Raw genomic sequence first — 18053 nt, 5'->3', positions numbered from 1 at the left:
TTACTCTCTCAGATAATAGAAGGACTGGGGGCACTCCATGAAGTTAGCAAGTAGCTCATTTAAAACAAATTGAAGGAAATTCTTTTTTACTCAGTGCATAGTTAAGCTCTGGAATTCATTGCCAGAGAATGTGGTTACAGCAGTCAGTGTAACTAGGTTTAAAAAAGGTTTAGATAAGTTCTTAGACGAAAAATCCATAAACTGCTATTAATTAATGAGCAGTATTTATTTATTTATTTAGACATTTTATATACCGATGTTCCTTGTAAAAGATCACAACAGTTTACAAAAGTAACATTCATAGCTATAAATCAACAAGTAATGACGGGTAACAGAGGTAGTTTTCATAAATAGGCATTGACATCTATCAAACGAATTGTTCTGATACATTTGACTCAAGGTTTAGGACATGGTCGAGGGTTAAAGAAAATTAGAATAGAATAAAATAAAATAATATAACGGATTTCACATTTTAGTCATTGCATTGTATGGATTCTTTCATTCTCTTCATGATTCAATTACCGGTAGTATTTTTTGACCTTCTTGTTATTGTTTCTTTCTACATTCAGCTGTTTTAAGTTAGGTTATATATATTTTTTAATAACCATGTTTTTAGCTCACATTTAAATATCTTTCTGTCTGGTATTACCCATTTCATCTCAGGTAGGGAGTTCCATAGCTTTGGATCCGCAATGGAAAATGCACAAGCTCTTACTTGCATCAGGTGTGTTCTCCTATTGTGGGAACAGTCAATAGTCCTTTATTTTGAGATCTTAGTAGCTTGAGATCTATTTAATGTGTGGGCACTTGCTAAGTGCTTGCGACTGCTGGAGACACTGCTGTCTCCAGCCACTGCTGGAGACAGGATGCTGGGCTTGATGGACCCTTGGTCTGACCCAGTATGGCATGTTCTTATGCCCCAGCATCTAATTGCTTCCCAAAAGCGCCACAGTCCTATCTAAGGACACACACATACACACAATGGCACCTTCCAAGCTGCTCTCTCCTCCCTTCCTGGTCCTCTGGTTGTAACAAGTGGAACTTATAATGTTGCAACATGTGGAAAACATATAGAACCTTGGCATATACTCATTATGGAATGTGAAGAACCCCCATCACCCCTTTCTTAAAATGTATGTTGAAAAGCATTCCCAAAACATGCACCTGCAAGCTTTCCCCATTCGTTTCTGTGCAATCTGTTCCCTTCCAGAAATTGCAGAAAATGAAATCCATGGGCAAAAGATGCACCATTTCAGAAACTTGCAAGCACACTGATTTACGGACATTTTGCACTTTGTTTTGTCTTTCTTTTCCCTGTACCAAGATTTGTGTTATTTTGTAAAAGATTTTCCAAGCACAGTATGGCATATCTTATGTTCTTAACCCAACAACTTGTGCTTGGAAAATCCTGCTACAGTACCTGCTTGGTTCCTGCCTGCTTGCTACAGTACCTGCTTGGTTCCTGCTTGCCCGCTATAGTACCTGCTTGGTTCCTGCCTGCTCCCTATAGTACCTGCTTGGTTCTTGCCTGCTTGCTACAGTTCCTGCCTGGTTTCAGTGCCTGTACCCAGTTACAGTATCACTACTGTCCTAGTCTGGTTCCAGTTACCTGTCCTGATCCACAACCCGCCTAAGTCCCAGCGGTTCGGCTCCTACGGGCTCCTCCCGGGGGAGCACCAGCTTCCAAGGTGAAGAGCATCTACGTTCCGCCTGAACATCTGCCTCCCGGCCCGCTGTTCATCAGAGACATTGTCCATCTTTTCCTAGTCTCCAGCAGGTCGGCCCAAGGGTCCACTAAACTGAGACTCCCACAACATCACTTACATTTTTTCCAACATTCCTTATGTTGGTAAAACATAAAAACTGCAAGTAAAACCTTGGCTATGAAGCACTGGGGACATTTTCCCTTTCAGGTAAAAGCTCCAGCTCTTGTTGCAGGAGATTTCACATGTACGATTTTTTTTCCCCCTTCTAGAAGTTGCAGAAAATTAAATTTTGGGGCAAATGATGTGCTGTTTCAAAATTCTACTAGCAAATTGATTTGCAGACTTTCTGCATGCTTTTGCTCCAAACTTATATATGGCTCTCAGTCTTTATTGCAAATCTTGTGCCTTTGAGAAAACCCTAAACATATCGAACATAAACACAAACCCTACCTCAAGATCCAAGAAATAAATCACACATCTCAGGATGCCTATTTTAGCCTCACAATAAGAACATTTGATATTATCACATTCCTACAAAAATAATATAGTCAAAAGCAGCAAGAATCTTGTCTGCAATACAGAAATTCTTGGCTACTTTCAACCTGCCCATTAATATTGAAGCTATTACTGGTAAGTAGCTCCCTAAATCATTTATGCTATATGGGAGTGAAATCTGGAATCTGTACAGGATGAGACAGACCTCCAATAAAAACCTTGTATCTTCAGCTCTACAGACACATGAACACCTCCAACAATGGGTAAAGAGCAGATTGAGAATGTGTCCCCTTATAACTCATTATAGTAATGAATATTCAGATTCTGATATCACAAAATAATGGTGGAATTATCAGGCACAAGCCATTATTTAAAAAGGGAGACTACCATAAAATGAGGAAATGAATTAGAAATAAACTAAAGGGAATTGATACAATAGTTAAAAGTTTACAGGAGGTCTGAACATTGCTTAAAATTACTATATTGGAAGCAAAGATAAAATGTATTCCACACAATAAAGAGTCAAAGGAAGACCAAATGACTGCCAGCATGGTTAAATGATGAAGTGAAAGAGGCAGTTAAGGACATCTTTCAGAAAATGAAAAGCAGACCCAAATGAAGAAAATAGGCAAGAGCATAAGCACAGGCAAATTAGATGTAAAACATTAATAAGGCAGATCTAGAGAGAATTAGAAAAGGAAAAAAAGGGAGGGATGTGGGAGCTGTGAGGATGTTCACTGTCACTCTGTGTGTGTGTGAGAGAGAGGGGAACTCTTAGGTGTGCGTTGTCACTCTTTGTGAGGGATGTGGGAGCTGTGAGGATGTTCACTGTCACTCTGTGTGTGTGTGTGAGAGAGGGGAACTCTTAGGGTGTGCATTGTCACTCTTTGTGAGGGACGGGGGAACTGTGAAGGTATGCACTATTACCTGTGTGTGCGTGAAGGATGGGGGACCTTTGTGTGCACTGTCACCTCTGTGTGTGTGTGTGTGCATGTGTGAGGGATGGGGGATCTGAAAGGGTGTGCACCATCACCCTATCTCAAAGCATGAGGAATGGGGGAGCTCTGAAAGTATATACTATTAAAGCTATCTGTGTGTGTGTGTGAGGGATAAGGAAACTGTGAATGTGTGTACTGTTTCACTGTCCATATATGTGATGGCTGAGTGAGCTCTGAGGGTGTTCACTGTTACACTATCTTTGTGTGTAAGTGATGAGGATGCTCTATGCTCTGAAAATATGCAGTAATCCATGAATATGCGTGCATGTGTGTGTCTGTGGCATGAGGGAGCTATGAGGGTCTGCAGAGTCACTCTGTGTGAGGAATGGGGATGCTCTGAGAGTCTGTGTGTGTGTGTGTGTGTGTGAATGCCAGGGATGGGGATTCTCTAAGGTTGTGCACTAACACAGTCTCTATGTGTGATGGATGGGCAAGATCTGAGGACTTGCACTGTTACCTTATCTCTGTGTGTGATGGATGGGGGAAAATTAAGCATGGGCACTGTCAGTTTGTCACTGGACCAGATTTACAAAGGCTTTTTTTCTCATTCTGTGTGGGGGGATAAAAGCTTAATAAATCAAGCGTTATGTGAGAGTTGGGGATGTGCCTAGTCTAACTCTTTGAAGCTCCTCTCTCAGCTCCCTTTTCCCCTGTCCAGGATTACTGCTTGATGAATTTGCCCTGTCTCAGGATCCTCTCACTCTCCCCACCCCCGGTTATTGGTAATTATGGAATTCCCTGACCTAAAGATTTTCTCTCTCCCACCTTCCGCAGGTTGCTGTTTGGGTTAATTTCCGCTCTATCTCTCTCCTGAGCCCCCTCCCGGATTGCTGAATGTGATGAATTTCTCCGGTCTCATGATCGTCTCTCTCACCCTTCTCTCTGGGTTCCTATAATGTGATGAGATCTCCCAGTCTCAGACACCTCTCTCCTGCACCCTCCCCAACTTTCTTCCTCCGCCCTGGGTTGCTTTATCTGATGATGAGTTTCTTAGATCTCAGTCTCTTCTCTCCCTGGCTTTCCTCCTTGCCTGATCCTAAGCGCTTCTTTCCGTCTCTCACCCGGGGAAGCTGCGTGCAATGACTTTACCCAGTCTCAGGTTCACCTCTCTTTCTCTCCGCAGTGGTGCAGCTCCTGGCTTCGGATGCTCCCTGCGCCCCGGCCTCGCTGCTCTGCTCCCGGGGCTCCCTCACTCACCTCGGCCAGCTGCAGAGCTCCGATGACTGGCTGAGGATCGGCTCCTCCTGCTGCTTCAGGTACAGTTACGGCCAGATGTCCCGGGGAGAAGCTGCGGCTCCGGTTCTGCGCCGCGCGATGAGCTGCGCGAATTGGTGCAGGAGTTTTCGGCTCCGGTCCTGCCCGGGTTGTGCCCCCTCGCTGCCCGCCCCCGAGTGCAGAGCTGGCACGTGCCGCAGGCTTTAACTCCCGGGGACACGCCCCCCCCCCCTACCCCTACCCCTCGCCCACCGCCCACTCAGGCCCCGGCCGCCGCGGTTTCTCGCTGATTGCACTCATTCCAGAGCAGAGCGGCTTCAAGTCCCGGAGTTCCTTGTTCTTTTCATCCTAAATCCAAAGGTTGATTGAGTAAACTTCCAAATCCCTACAAAAGATGTTGGGCCTTGGACTAGTGTCCATGGCAGTGCGGCACCGAAAGGGCCAGGAGAGTTGAGCCTGAATGTAAGGAGAGGGAGAAGATAAGAAGTGCCATGCTGGGTCAGACCAAGGCTCATCCTGTCTCCAACAGTGGCCGATTCAGGTAGCAAGTGCCTGGCAGACCCCATAAAGCAGAGCGATTTCCTGGTTATTGGCTCTCGGTGATTGTAATGGATTCAGATTCACTTTATTGGCATGACAATTTTACAAGTGCCGGCAAAGTAATATAGATAATGATTAAAGCAAAAGATTATGGGAAAAGAAGGGAGAAATTACAAAACAGTAATAAGTCGGGTAGAGGCACAGGTTAGGGGAAACTACAGCATCAGAGATATGTTTCCGGTTTTGGTGCTGGTCTGTACTGTCCCTATAGTAATAGCTTTCTTTAGTCTACTTGGCTAATAATGTTTTATGGACTTTCCCTCCAGGAACTTGTCCAGACCTCACTATGCTAGTCTCCTTGACCATGTCCTCTGGCAACAGAGGACACGTTGATGGAAAGGAAAGAGCAATGTTAGACCTAGAAAAATGTGCCATCGACCCACAGACTAACACAGAGGCAGCCCCCAGAGAGCTGGAGGAACCAAGGGAGGACAGGAAGGTCCTGATGAGGGAAAGGCATCTTGTCTCTGACCTGTATGAGTGTGAGGCTGGGGGCCAATGCCATGAATCACAAGACATTGACCATGACTGATTTTCTGGACATCCATTTCCAGCCACTGGGCAACTGGCAAAGTTAGCCAGATAAACTTAGCCAGCTAACTTAGGGGGTCATTTTCCAAGTGTGCGAAAGGTGCGAAACGTCCCTTATCGCGTGCAATACCAAGATTGGGGCGGAGTCGGGGCAGCACCGGGGCCGACGCCACGAAGACTTCGCCGACAGCGAAAGGTACGCACCTTTATCGCTGCCAGTTTCGCGCCGAATAACTACACCTTTTATGGTGTAGTTATTCGGCACGACGCCGGCAGCGATCACACCGTGGAGGTACGATCACTGCCGGCTAGCGCAGGACCGCCCCCCCCACTTCGCGCCCCCCGTTACCGCGGGATTGAAAGAGCCCGGCGGTATTAGTAAATCCAGCCTTTAGCGAGGAAGGTCAGTGGCATGGGCATGCCACTGAATATACCCAGCTACCTAAAAGGTAGCTAAATAAGTTTATCTGGCTAACTGTAAGACAGCTTTCAGGTAGTCCCTAAGATCTGGCTAACTTAGCTTCATAACGCATCCCAAGACTGCCCCTGACACAGCCGGATAACTGTCTAGTCCCAAAAAAATTAATCTGGCTATGTCAAGGATGGGAAATCCAGCAGGATTTTCAAATCCTGGCTTTTGCCCAGGTAAGTGCCAGACTTAGCTGGACAAAGGCACTGAATATGACTGAATCTCTTAGATTTTAGAGTGTCTAAGACACATTTGTTCTCACAGGCTTTTGATTCATTTTATGTTCTATTTCCATAAATCTTCTGCACATTTGTGACTTTTATTTTTTTTGTCTGAGTTTTACAGTTGATCTGATAACTAACTTTTGTCGTTTGGTTTCATATTTACAGTAGTTTTTGCGGTGTTTTACTGTGGATACTCCTTTTGGAAGGTTCTTGTTTTTCATTACTAGTATCCCTTTCTGGCTTGCCTTTCTTATTTTTAAATGTTGTCATTTATATTGTATTGTTATATTACTGGTTGTATCTTACTAGGAATGCTTTTATATACTGCTAAGTAACAAGTTTATAAAATGAAAATGATATGAAATGAAATTGCATTGTTGATGGGAGTGTCTTTTAAGAAAGGCTGAATCTGAAAAGAGCTGTATTGTAATAATTATTTGAGACATTAAGAATTTAAAAGTAAGGTTTCTTTTTTGTCAATTATAAGCACTTTGCAAGACAGTCAGGGCCTGGGGGAGGGGAGCATCTTGTAATTAGCAACTCAAAAAAGACTTGAACACACCAGACTAAGGTGCTCACTGTAATTCCCTCCCACCCTCCCCCTCTACCCACCCAGCCACCCCAGGGCTTGTTCTTCCAATATAGTCCACCTGGATTAAGAATTGGAAACTTGTTAATTTAGTAATTTAACAATTCCTTAGGTGTTCTCCATCAAATAAATTGATCAAAATGAGGACTATCCAATGTAACAACTGTGGAGCCTTTATTTTGAGGCAAATCATCTGGAAACTTAAGGCTTGCCCCACTTGTTCAGACCTCACTTCCATGAAAGAGGAATTGGCTCACCTTAAAGCTGAATTAGCTGCAATAAAGAAAATATCAGAAACTAACAAGAAATCCACACCCACTCTACAGTATAATTCAGGAATCATTTCACCATTACCAAGGAGAACCGAAAAGCCCATGAAAAAGTGTTTTACAGTGGGCACAGGTAGGGCAAGACATGTGACCCAAAGACACCCATTCAGGATCAAATGGATTACTATGGGCTCTGGTACAGTAAGATATGTGATGAGGAGACACACACCCTCTCAAGTGACACAAATACAAAATGCCTTCTGTGTATTACATAATGTAGAAGCTAAAGCAACGGAGATTGAAGAGGCATCTGAAAAGAAAGAAGAAACCCAATGCACGCAAAAATTCCAGAATAGAAACAATAATCATCAGACCAAGCTCATTGTGCTGGGTGACTCAGTCATCAGAGGCACTAATTTGGGAACTCTTTTCGAGGGGAACACTATAGTTAAAAGCTTTCCAGGATCATTGGCCGGTAGAAACATTATTCAAATAGTCAATGCGATCAAAGAAGAAAGCGAGGACTCTGAAACTGATATTATCATCCATCTGGGAACCAACAACCATGCTGGAAGATTGGGCATCCAAATGGCAGATGAAATTTAATGTGGACAAGTGCAAGGTGTTACATATAGGGAAAAATAACCCTTGCTGTAGTTACACGATGTTAGGTTCCATATTAGGAGCTACCACACAGGAAAAAGATCTAGGCATCATAGTGGATAATACTTTAAAATTGTCAGCTCAGTGTGCTGCAGCAGTCAAAAAAGCAAATAGAATGTTAGGAATTATTAGGAAGGGAATGGTTAATAGAACGGAAAATGTCATAATGCCTCTGTATTGCTCCATGGTGAGACCGCACCTTGAATACTGTGTACAATTCTGGTCGCCGCGTCTCAAAAAAGATATAGTTGCGATGGAGAAGGTACAGAGAAGGGCAACCAAAATGATAAAGGGGATGGAACAGCTCCCCTATGAGGAAAGGCTGAAAAGGTTAGGGCTGTTCAGCTTGGAGAAGAGACGGCTGAGGGGGGATATGATAGAGGTCTTTAAGATCATGAGAGGTCTTGAACAAGTAGATGTGACTCGGTTATTTACACTTTCGAATAATAGAAGGACTAGGGGGCATTCCATGAAGTTAGCAAGTAACACATTTAAGACTAATCGGAGAAAATTCTTTTTCACTCAACGCACAATAAAGCTCTGGAATTTGCTGCCAGAGGATGTGGTTAGTGCAGTTAGTGTAGCTGGGTTCAAAAAAGGTTTGGATAAGTTCATGGAGGAGAAGTCCATTAATGGCTATTAATCAATTTTACTTAGGGAATAGCCACTGCTATTAATTGCAACAGTAGCATGGGTTCTTCTTAGTGTTTGGGTAATTGCTAGGTTCCTGTGGCCTGGTTTTGGCCTCTGTTGGAAACAGGATGCTGGACTTGATGGACCTTGGGTCTGACCCAGCATGGCAATTTCTTATGTTCTTATGGAAACAGCATCCAAGTGGTACAGAGAGGTTTCCGCTCTCTGGCGAAGCAGATTAGTCACATGGCGAAGACTATTGCCTTTTCATAAGTCTTACCTGGTCATGGAAAGGGGAAAGAGAGACTAAGCCATATATATATAAATTCAATACATGGCTCAAAACCTGGTGTAAAGAACAAAGTTTTGGATATATTGGAGGCTGGGGCAATTTATGGAACAGAAAAGGACTCCATGTCAAAGATGGCTTACATCGGTCTGTGGCAGGAAAAAGGATACTAAGGGTAAGTTCAAATCCTATGCCATAAGGCATTTAAACTAAATGACGAGGGTGGCAGAAAGACATCGGAATGTCACCCACTACAACAACAACAAAAACAAATACAAAAACAAAGGAAAAGGAAAAGGGTGAAGGGGATAACAAAAGTGAGCTGAATAAGGCAAAAACCAAGTCTAAGAAAAGCAGTAAACGGAACGAGAGACACTGGAAAACTATGAGCACAAATGCTTGTAGTTTGGGCAATACAATCCCAGACCTGCAAGCCCTAATGGTTGAGGCAGACTTGGACATTGTTGCTGTCACGGAGACGTGGTTCATGGAGTCTCATGATTGGGATATGGCAATACCGGGATATAATTTGTTAAGGAAGGTCAGAGAGGACAGAAAAGGAGGAGGAGTAGCTCTTTATGTCAAAAACAATATCCAGGCAACTGAACAGCAAGGAATAGGGGGAAGAGAAGAAGCATTATGGGCAGTCCTAAAATAAGAGGATGTGCATCCATTTTTACTGGAATGGTTAACAGGCCTCTGACTCAAACAGAAGAACTAGACAGAGAGCTGATTGAAGACATCCAAAAGGTGGGAAGGTAGGGAGATCTGTTGATTGTTGGAGATTTTAATCTGGAGGATCCTTTCTGCGGAATCTAACAGAAGTAGAGAAATAGTGGATGCCCTGCAAGGGGCTCCATTCAAACAAATGGTAATGGAACCTATGAGGGAGGGAGTTATTCAGTTATTCTTGACTTAGTGCTCACAAACGGGGATAGCGTCTCAAATGTCCAGGTGGGGGCCCACCTTAGCACCAGTGATCATCAAACGGTATGGTTTGATATTGCAAATTAGGATATGGAGAAGTTACACGAAGACCCAAGTTTTGAACTTCAAAAATACGGTCTTTGCTGAAATGGGAAAATTCCTGGAGATGGAACTTGAAGACTGGGAGAAAATGGGAGAGGTGGAACAACAGTGGGTGAAACTAAAAGGAGCAATTACAAAGGCAACTAATCTATATGTTAGAAAAGTTAACAAAAGCAAGAGAAATAAGAAACCGATCTGGTTCTCAAAGGAGTGGCTGATAAAAATAAAAAGAACAGCATTGGAGAAATATAATGGATCCCAAAAAGAGGAACGCAGGGAAGAATATCTGGTTAAGCTGAGAGAAACAAAGAAAGTAATCAGGAAAGCAAAAAGCCTGGCGGGAAAAAAGGATTGCCAAAGAGGTAAAGAGACTAAGAGGTGACAAAACTTTTTCAGATATATCAGAGAAAGGAGAAAGGTCCGAAGTGGTATAGTGAAACTGAAAGGTGAAAAGGATCAATGTGTGGAAAGAGATGAAGAAAAGGCAGAAATATTAAACAAATACTTCAATTCAGTGTTCACTAAGGAAGACCTTGGAGAAGGACCATCGCTGGTTTACAAGGCTGTGGATGGGGGCGGATTTGATAAAACCCTGTTTACAGAAGAGAATGTATGGGAAGAGCTAGAAAAACTGAAAGTGGACAAAGCCATGGGGCCTGATAAGATTCATCCTAGGATACTGAGGGAGCTCAGAGATGTCCTGGTGGGTCCACTGAGTGACCTATTCAATAGATCCATGGAAACGGGAGTGGTGCCAAGCGACTGGAGAAGAGCGGTGGTGGTCCCGCTTCACAAAAGTGGGAGCAGAGAAGAAGTGTTATGAACACTGCCCACGGAGCTAATCCCCGCGAGCAGGCACTCACCTTCCCCTCATGCTGTTCCCGACGTGGCCGGACGCCGCCGAAGTCGGGCCTTCCCGTGTGGCTGGAGCCGCGGACCTGCCTTCATCATGCAGCCCGGAGGCCGCTCACTTTGCCTTCTTCACCGCGGCCAGAGCCGCAGACTTCTCTGCCTTTCTTCGTGGCTGGAAGCTGACGCTGTCATCATCTTCGCGGCAGGAGGCCGCATCCCCGAGCTGGATTAGCGGCTGGAGCCGCCCCTGGGGTCTCCTGCAGGGGCTGGAGCCGCTGCCGTCATTGGGGCCTGCTTCCCAGGCCCAGCCCTGCATCTGCGTCTTGGACATCGGTGCAGGACCGCTGTCCACGGTCCTGCACAGCTTCCTTCCTGCTTCCTCTAGGCGCACGGCCGCGTCTCTCTTCTGTATTTAAAGGGCCCACGGCCGGATATGCCCTGGGCCCCACCTAGTGACCTTTTCCTGTTGCAGCCTTATAAAAGGTCTGGTCTTGCCATTGTTCTTTGCCTTTCATCGGAGTGACTTCAGTCTGGAGACTCCTGCCTGCCAGAGCTCCGTCAGGTCTTCTGTCTTCTTCGTGGAGCTCCTCGTCTCGTCGTCTTGTCATCTCTTCATGCCATGTCTTGATTGCCTGAGGTCTCCGTCCAGGTGTCCTGGTGTCTCATCTCCTGATGTCTCGCTTCCTGGTGTTCTAGCCCTCCTTGGTGTTTGTTCTCGCTCCGGAGCCTTCTGTTCTGCCGGCCGTGGATCTCCGGGTGATGCAACTTCGTCATGGGAGATGCCGGCAGTGGACTGGTGTCCTGTGCTCCTGAGCCGTCTTGTCCTGCCAGCTCTTGTGGAGCTTTGGATGACATCTGGCTCCGTCGTCGAAGTTCTGCCTTGGCTGGATTCTTCCCTGCACTTGTCCTGCTCTCCTCGTGGTCCATGACCAGCCTCCTTGGGCTGTGTAGGGCGCGTAGTGGGACAGGATGGTCCGCGACCAGCCCATTGGGTCCGCCCGTGAAGGTGGGCTGAGTAGGGTGCCCTGAGAGACAGTGCCAATGTCTACCTGCCCAGCTTCTCGTCTCGTCTGGACTTCATCAAGTTCCTCGTCTTGCCTCTGATGCCGTTGCATCAGCCTTGGTGTCATGTCTTCAACAGCCCTGGTGTCATGTCTTCAATAGACTTGGTGTCAAGTCTTTGCTTCAACCCTGGTTTGTGATGCCGTCGCAACCTTGGTATCATGTCTTCGTGTCAAGGCCTCCATCTGCCCTCATCCTCAGGCCGGCCTGCTGCTCCATGCTGATCCAAGCGGTAGGTCCGAAAGGGCTCAGAATGGTCAGAGGACCGTTCTCCTACCAACATCATCATGTTGTTGGCGCTGGGAGCTTGCAGGCCCAGCAGAGGGTAAGACCGTGTCTCTGCCATCCTGGGACACGTTGCCAACCCTTGGTTCGGTCCTGGATCCGTCTGGGGTCGAGCTGAGGCCCAAGGGCACATGAAAACACCCACAACCTGCTATATAACAAGAAGCTGGAAATTACAAGCCAGTTAGCTTCACATCGGTGGTGGGAAAATTAATGGAGACTCTGCTGAAAGAAAGGATAGTTAACTACCTACAATCTGGTGGGTTTCTTGATCCAAGTCAGCACAGATTCAACAGGGAAAGGTCCTGTCAAATGAATCTGATTGATTTCTTTGATTGGGTGACTAGAGAATTGGATCAGGGAAGTGCGCTCAATGTGATTTACTTGGATTTTAGTAAAACCTTTGATGTGGTTCCCTATAGAAGACTCATGAACAAAATGAGAAGCTTACAAACTGGTTGACGGATAGAAGACAGCGGGTGATGGTAAATGGAACCTACTCTGAAGAGTTAAGTGGAGTGCCGCAAGATTCGGTGTTTGGATTGGTTCTGTTCAATGTCTTTGTGAGCAACATTGTGGAAGAGATAGAAAGTAAAATTTGTCTATTTGCGAATGATACTAAGATTTGCAACAGAATGGACACGCCGGAAGGAGTGGAAAGAATGAGACATGATTTAAGGAAGCTTGAAGATTGGTCAAAGATATGGCAACTGGGATTCAATGCCAAGAAGTGTAGAGTCATGCATCTGGGATGCGGTAATCTGATAGAACTGTATGCGATGGGGGGTAAAGCGCTGCTGTGCATGGAGCAGGAGAGGGCCCTTAGGGTGATAGAATCTAGCAATCTAAAGATGGCAAAGCAATGTGACAAAGCAATAGCTAAAGCTAGAAGAATGTGGGGCTGCATTGAGAGAGAGGAATATCTAGTAAGAAAAAGGAAGTGATAATCCCCTTGCACAGGTCCTTGTGAGGCTTCACCTGGAGTACTGTGTTCAGTTCTGGAGACCCTATTTCAAAAGGGACAGAGACAGGATGGAAGCGGTCCAGAGAAGGGCGACCAAAATGGTGGGGGGGTCTCCATCAAATGAGTTATAAGGAGAGGTTGAAGGATCTAAATATGTATACCCTGGAGGAGAGGAGGAGCAGAGGAGCTATGATACAGACCTTCAGATACTTGAAAGGTTTTAATGATGCACGATCAACAACAAACCTTTTCCGCTGGAAAGAAACCAATAGAACTAGGGGTCACAAAATGAAACTCCAGGGAGGATGACTCAGAACTAATGTCAGGAATTATTTCTTCACGGAGAGGTGGACGCCTGGAATGCCCTTCTGGAGTAGGTGGTGAAGACAAAAACAGTGAAAGGTTTCAAAAGGGCATGGGATAAACACTGTGGATCCCTAAAGACAAGGGGGGGGGTGGGATTGTAGTAAGAAGCATGGGGGTAACTTGCTGGTGTGGGGGATACTACCTTTAACAAATAAGACTTCATATTGTTGATACAACTCCATTATTGCTCGCTGCTTCAATGGCAGGGGGAAAAGAGGAATTGGATTCAGACAACAACCAACAAGGACATTGAACTGTACAGTCTAGGAAAATAAATAAGCAAGGGGGAAACATGCTTGATGCGACGGTTACTACCCTTAACCAAAAAGCCTGATACTACATTTCTGATGCAATTCCAACATTGCTCTCTGCTTCAACAGCAGGGGGCGAAAGGAAATTTGACTCAAACAGAAACCAACGAGAGCTCTGACCTTGGCGGTCTGAATAACTGATAAGTATGGGAAAGTGATAACTATGGGAGCTTGCTGGGCAGACTGGATGGGCCAGTAGGTCCTTTTCTGCCATCACTTCTATGTTTCTATGTTTCTGTGAAACCAAGAGGATCAACTTGAGTTATTGCATTTACATCCTGTGAAATACAGCCTTCTATTCATATCTAAATCTCTATCTATATCTGTAAGGGTGTCCCAGACGTGTCCCTTACTATAAAAGGATTTAATGTCATCACAGACTGATGTCTAGAGGCAGGCCTCGATTTAGACACAGGCAATATAGGCAACTGCTTAGGGCACCAAATTTTGAAGTCGCCAAATACCCAGGCCTAAGAGATGCTTTCTTCCATTTATTTTAGGGCCTTGTACCATTGCCACTTCTGGCCAAACAGCCCTCCCCTGCTTTGCAATCTCTGGTGGTGAAATCCCCACTGTCCAAGCTCCTAGGGGGTGGGTTACTCTATCCTTTCCCTACGGTGCTGCCTGTAGGCACCAAATTCCTAAATCCTGCCCTGTCTAGAGGTGTGTTTTGGTGTTAAAGACTGTTTCTACTGGCACTGGTGTTAAAGAGAAGGAGTAGGTTTCTGCACAGCACAGGAGTCCAGAAGATTCTTTGTTCTTTCCTTCTGCTCTCCTCTGGGGAATGAGGCTGGGGCTGGAGGCTGGAATGCCCATGCCTTCGAGAAGAGGGAGGAGAGCTTGGAGTCCAGGTGGATTCTGAGTGAAAGCATCAAGAGGTGATCCTTAGGTCCATGAGGTCCATAATGAAAGCCTAGCTGGCTAGCTAAAGGGGGCCGTTTACTAAAGGTTTTCTCCCATTTTGTGACTATGGGGAAAATGCTTAGTAAATACAGCCCTATGTTAGCTAACTTAGGCCTAGATTTATCATTTATTATAGCGAAATGATCGCCCGTGGCCAAAAAAGGGGCGAGGGGGTGAAAATGTGCAGCCGGGTGCATTGCGGCAGTACGGTATCACACACCGAGTTTGCAGCTGCGCTAAACACTTTCGCCCCCGTAGCACCAGTAGAAAAGGTGTAGGTATTTCTGATGCTACTGCCGGCGATAATGTGTGAAACATTATAGCCCGCAGCACTACTGGCCCCTCATTTTACTAAACCCCGCCCAAACTCCTCCCCTTTCCCTTATTTACATTCTAACATCACGATGCAGTAGTTATCGCCATGATAATGGCCCATCGAGATTTGAAAAATGACCCTCTTAACTGGGATATTCAATATACCTAGAAAAACTTCAAAGTTAGCTGGATAAGCATAGCCAGCTAACTTATCTGGCAAGTGTAATTGGATAAGTCTCAATATTGGGTTGTTTTTTTTTTATATTCTGCTTTTCACACTTCTTAGCAGATTACATTCAGGTACTGTAGGTTTTTCCCTATCCTCAGAGGGCTTATAATCTAAGTTTGTACCTGAGGTAGTGGAAGGTAAAGTGACTTGCCTAAGATCACAAGGAGAAGCAGTGGGATTTGAACTCTGGTCTCCTGCTTCATAGCCCACTGCTCTAATCACTAGGCTACTCCTCCAGTCCACTAAGCTAATTTAACTGGATAAGTAGCTTTTCCGGCTCCACCCATTCCACCCACTACTTAGCTGGCTAACTACTTAACTAATAAGCAGTTATATGTCTAAGTGGTGCAGAATATCTACCTCCTTGTTTCCAGAGGAGATTATCTTGTCTGTTTTAAGAGGCAATTTGCAGGTTTGTGGATTTACCTGTTACATCCGTCGGTCTCAGAAGGCTTCGACCATTGTGCCTCACCTTATTCTTGGCTCTCCCCACTAGCCTTGGGAAGATGGCCACCGCCCCCGTCTGTAAGCCGCATTCTCCGGCATCCCCGGAACAGCTATGGCAAAGCCTCATGCCATGTTTCTCTTAAGGGCCTCCTAGGATGCGTGCGCATACGCCACCCACGTCTTTATCCACGTCATGGCAGGAACCTCGGGGGCGTCCCCCTCGAGTGATGTCACGCCATCCGGGTATTTAGCCTGCCCTTGTTTGCTAGCTCATTGAGTTTGCAAGGATCGTGAATAGATGGAAAGCCTCCGGTCTGAGCTACTCTGCCGCTTCCTTGCTGCCGCTAGAAGCTCTCTCTGCCCTTCAGGGTATTTCACTAACCTGGGTACCCACTCCTCGGGGGCCCTTTACTTTCTTTCATGTGCCATACTGAAATCAGGTACTCGCTCCTCGAGGGCCTGCTCTTCCTGCCTTGGCACTTGCTACCATCTTCTTCTGCCTGCTGGGATCGCTACCTATACAGCTACCAACTTACGCGCTCAAAACTTGCGTCTAAAGCGGGTTAAAAACCGCACAACCATGGCCGCGCTTTACTGTATCAGCCCGTTAGTGAGTAATCTATCTTGCCAGTCTGTCTCATCTACAGCTCTGCTGCACTGGGAACCTGCTACCGGACCTCCCTATTCTATCTCTGTGAGACGGGTCTCCTCTGCCGAGGATCCCTGGACTGCTACCTCTGGATCTACTCACTATTGCCACCTCTGGTGGAACACATCAGCTATCTCTGTATTTGTGCGTCCTGAGTTTAGTCTAGTGCTGTGGGCGCTATCATCACCACAGCACCCAAGAATCCACTCAAACACCTCATAACCATAACATTACCCCAGAAGTTTCTGCTTCCAAAAGTAGAAGCAGAGGCTGCCAGCATGTGGTGTTTCAGAGGATTACCTACATTGAAAAACCCTGGACAAGAGAAGGATTTCATTTTCAACCAGGAGAAATTTCATGTTCCTGCTTGGAGAGAAAAATAATCTGCAGACATTTTCAGATAGCAACACAGGAAAAGTCCTAGTGGTGGGAGCATTTCTGAAGAATACTCTGCTAGAAGTGGGATGTGATTTATTACCTGCCTTTATGAAAAATGTTTTATTTTAAAACCAGACAGACAACAATGTTAAAACATATCACAAAGGAGCAAACTTAAAGGAATAGAGTCAAGGAGCAGTTAAAGGGGCTTCTTTACAAATAAGATACCCTATGCATTGCCTGCCTTTTGGAATAAGAAATTCACCCAAGGTAGGGTACATACAGTCAGTGACCCATGGTGTAGCAGCTTCACAACTCTAGTCTGAAGAAGTATTCAATAAGGACTAAGTTGAATAAATTAACAGCAGGATAAACTAGATAAAAATTTTTTGAAGGACTGGCCTTGAAATCAGTCAATCAGTAGTAACAGGCCTAAGCTAGATAAAAATACAAAACAATAGGTTGCAGGATCATGTTGAAGGCCCTCAATCAATAGAAAACACCTTCATACACAGTACATTGTAGCAGCACACGAGAGGCATTCATATAAGTTGCCAAGCAGATTTAGTAGTGAGTTTAGCTTTACTATATGTAGGGAGTAGGTTTCATTTGCTTCCAAGATGGAGGAAATTTTGAGATTGGTATTAAAAACCTGGTGGAAGAGCCAGCTTGATCATGCTTCCTGAAGTGATAGCAGTTATGCGTTTGGCGGAGCTCTTCTGGGAGAGACTTCGATAGGGCAGGTGCTGCTCCCAAGAAAGTTCATCTATGGGTATCTATTCTTTTGATTTCTTTTATCATCAGAGTCGTTATGGAGGCTCCATGTGAGGATCTGAGAAGTTTGACAAGCTTGTAGAGAAAGACAACATTTCTCTCAGGTAACTAGGTTCATTTCCTTAAAAATCAGCTTCAGGATTTTGAATTTGGTTCTATAGGGAATTGGTAGCCAATGACATTTTTGTAGGACATGTATGATATGATCACATGGCTTGGATCTCTCTATGAGCTGTGCAGTGGAATTTTGATTTAGTTGGAGTTTATGATGGGCCTTAGCTGTTAAACCTTCATACTATGTGTTGAAGTAATCTAACTGTGAAGTTACCGTGGCAATGGACTACAGTGACTAGGTTCTTCCTCTCAATAAGAAGATAAATCTTTGCAGTGTGCATATTTCAAAGAGGAGCTTGATTGGTTTTGGGTCCAACAGGACTCCTAGACTTTTAACTTGCATTTTTAGGGTGAGCTCAAGCATTACAAATGGGATTTTCAGATCAGAGATCTGCTTGTTTGTGTCATATATCCAGAGAATCTCTATTTTATTAGGATTCAGATGGAGTTCATTGCTTTAGTTTGCTCTTGAATGACTGTGAAACAATTTGCTTTTTCATTACTGTTGGTGAGTCTTGGTCCATTGGTAGTACAAGCTGCACGTCATCAAGCTGCACGTCATCAGCATAGTATAAACTTTGTGAGACCCACAAGTTAAGGCTCAAGGTCTTGATGAGTTATCAGCAAAATGTACAGATTGTTGCCTAGCCAACAGACAGGAGTTAAGCCAGGTTACAGACCTTGCCACCTAAAT

General features: G+C 45.1%; 2 protein-coding genes across 3 annotated transcripts in view; one reads left to right on the top strand and one right to left on the bottom strand.

Annotated features, from left to right (window-relative positions):
* MATN4 (matrilin 4) overlaps window positions 1–4539 on the bottom strand; it is a 108221-nt gene extending 103682 nt beyond the window's left edge. The window contains exon 1 of the mRNA XM_029613443.1: window positions 4397–4539. The gene's annotated coding sequence lies outside the window, so the exon portion shown is untranslated. The remainder of the gene's footprint in view (window positions 1–4396) is intronic.
* RBPJL (recombination signal binding protein for immunoglobulin kappa J region like) overlaps window positions 4198–18053 on the top strand; it is a 72555-nt gene continuing 58699 nt past the window's right edge. For both annotated transcript variants that reach the window (XM_029613445.1, XM_029613444.1), the window contains exon 1: window positions 4198–4455. The gene's annotated coding sequence lies outside the window, so the exon portion shown is untranslated. The remainder of the gene's footprint in view (window positions 4456–18053) is intronic.

Source organism: Rhinatrema bivittatum, chromosome 8 (assembly GCF_901001135.1).
Source record: "Rhinatrema bivittatum chromosome 8, aRhiBiv1.1, whole genome shotgun sequence".
NCBI lineage: Eukaryota > Metazoa > Chordata > Amphibia > Gymnophiona > Rhinatrematidae > Rhinatrema > Rhinatrema bivittatum.
This window is presented reverse-complemented; position numbering and strand designations above follow the sequence as displayed.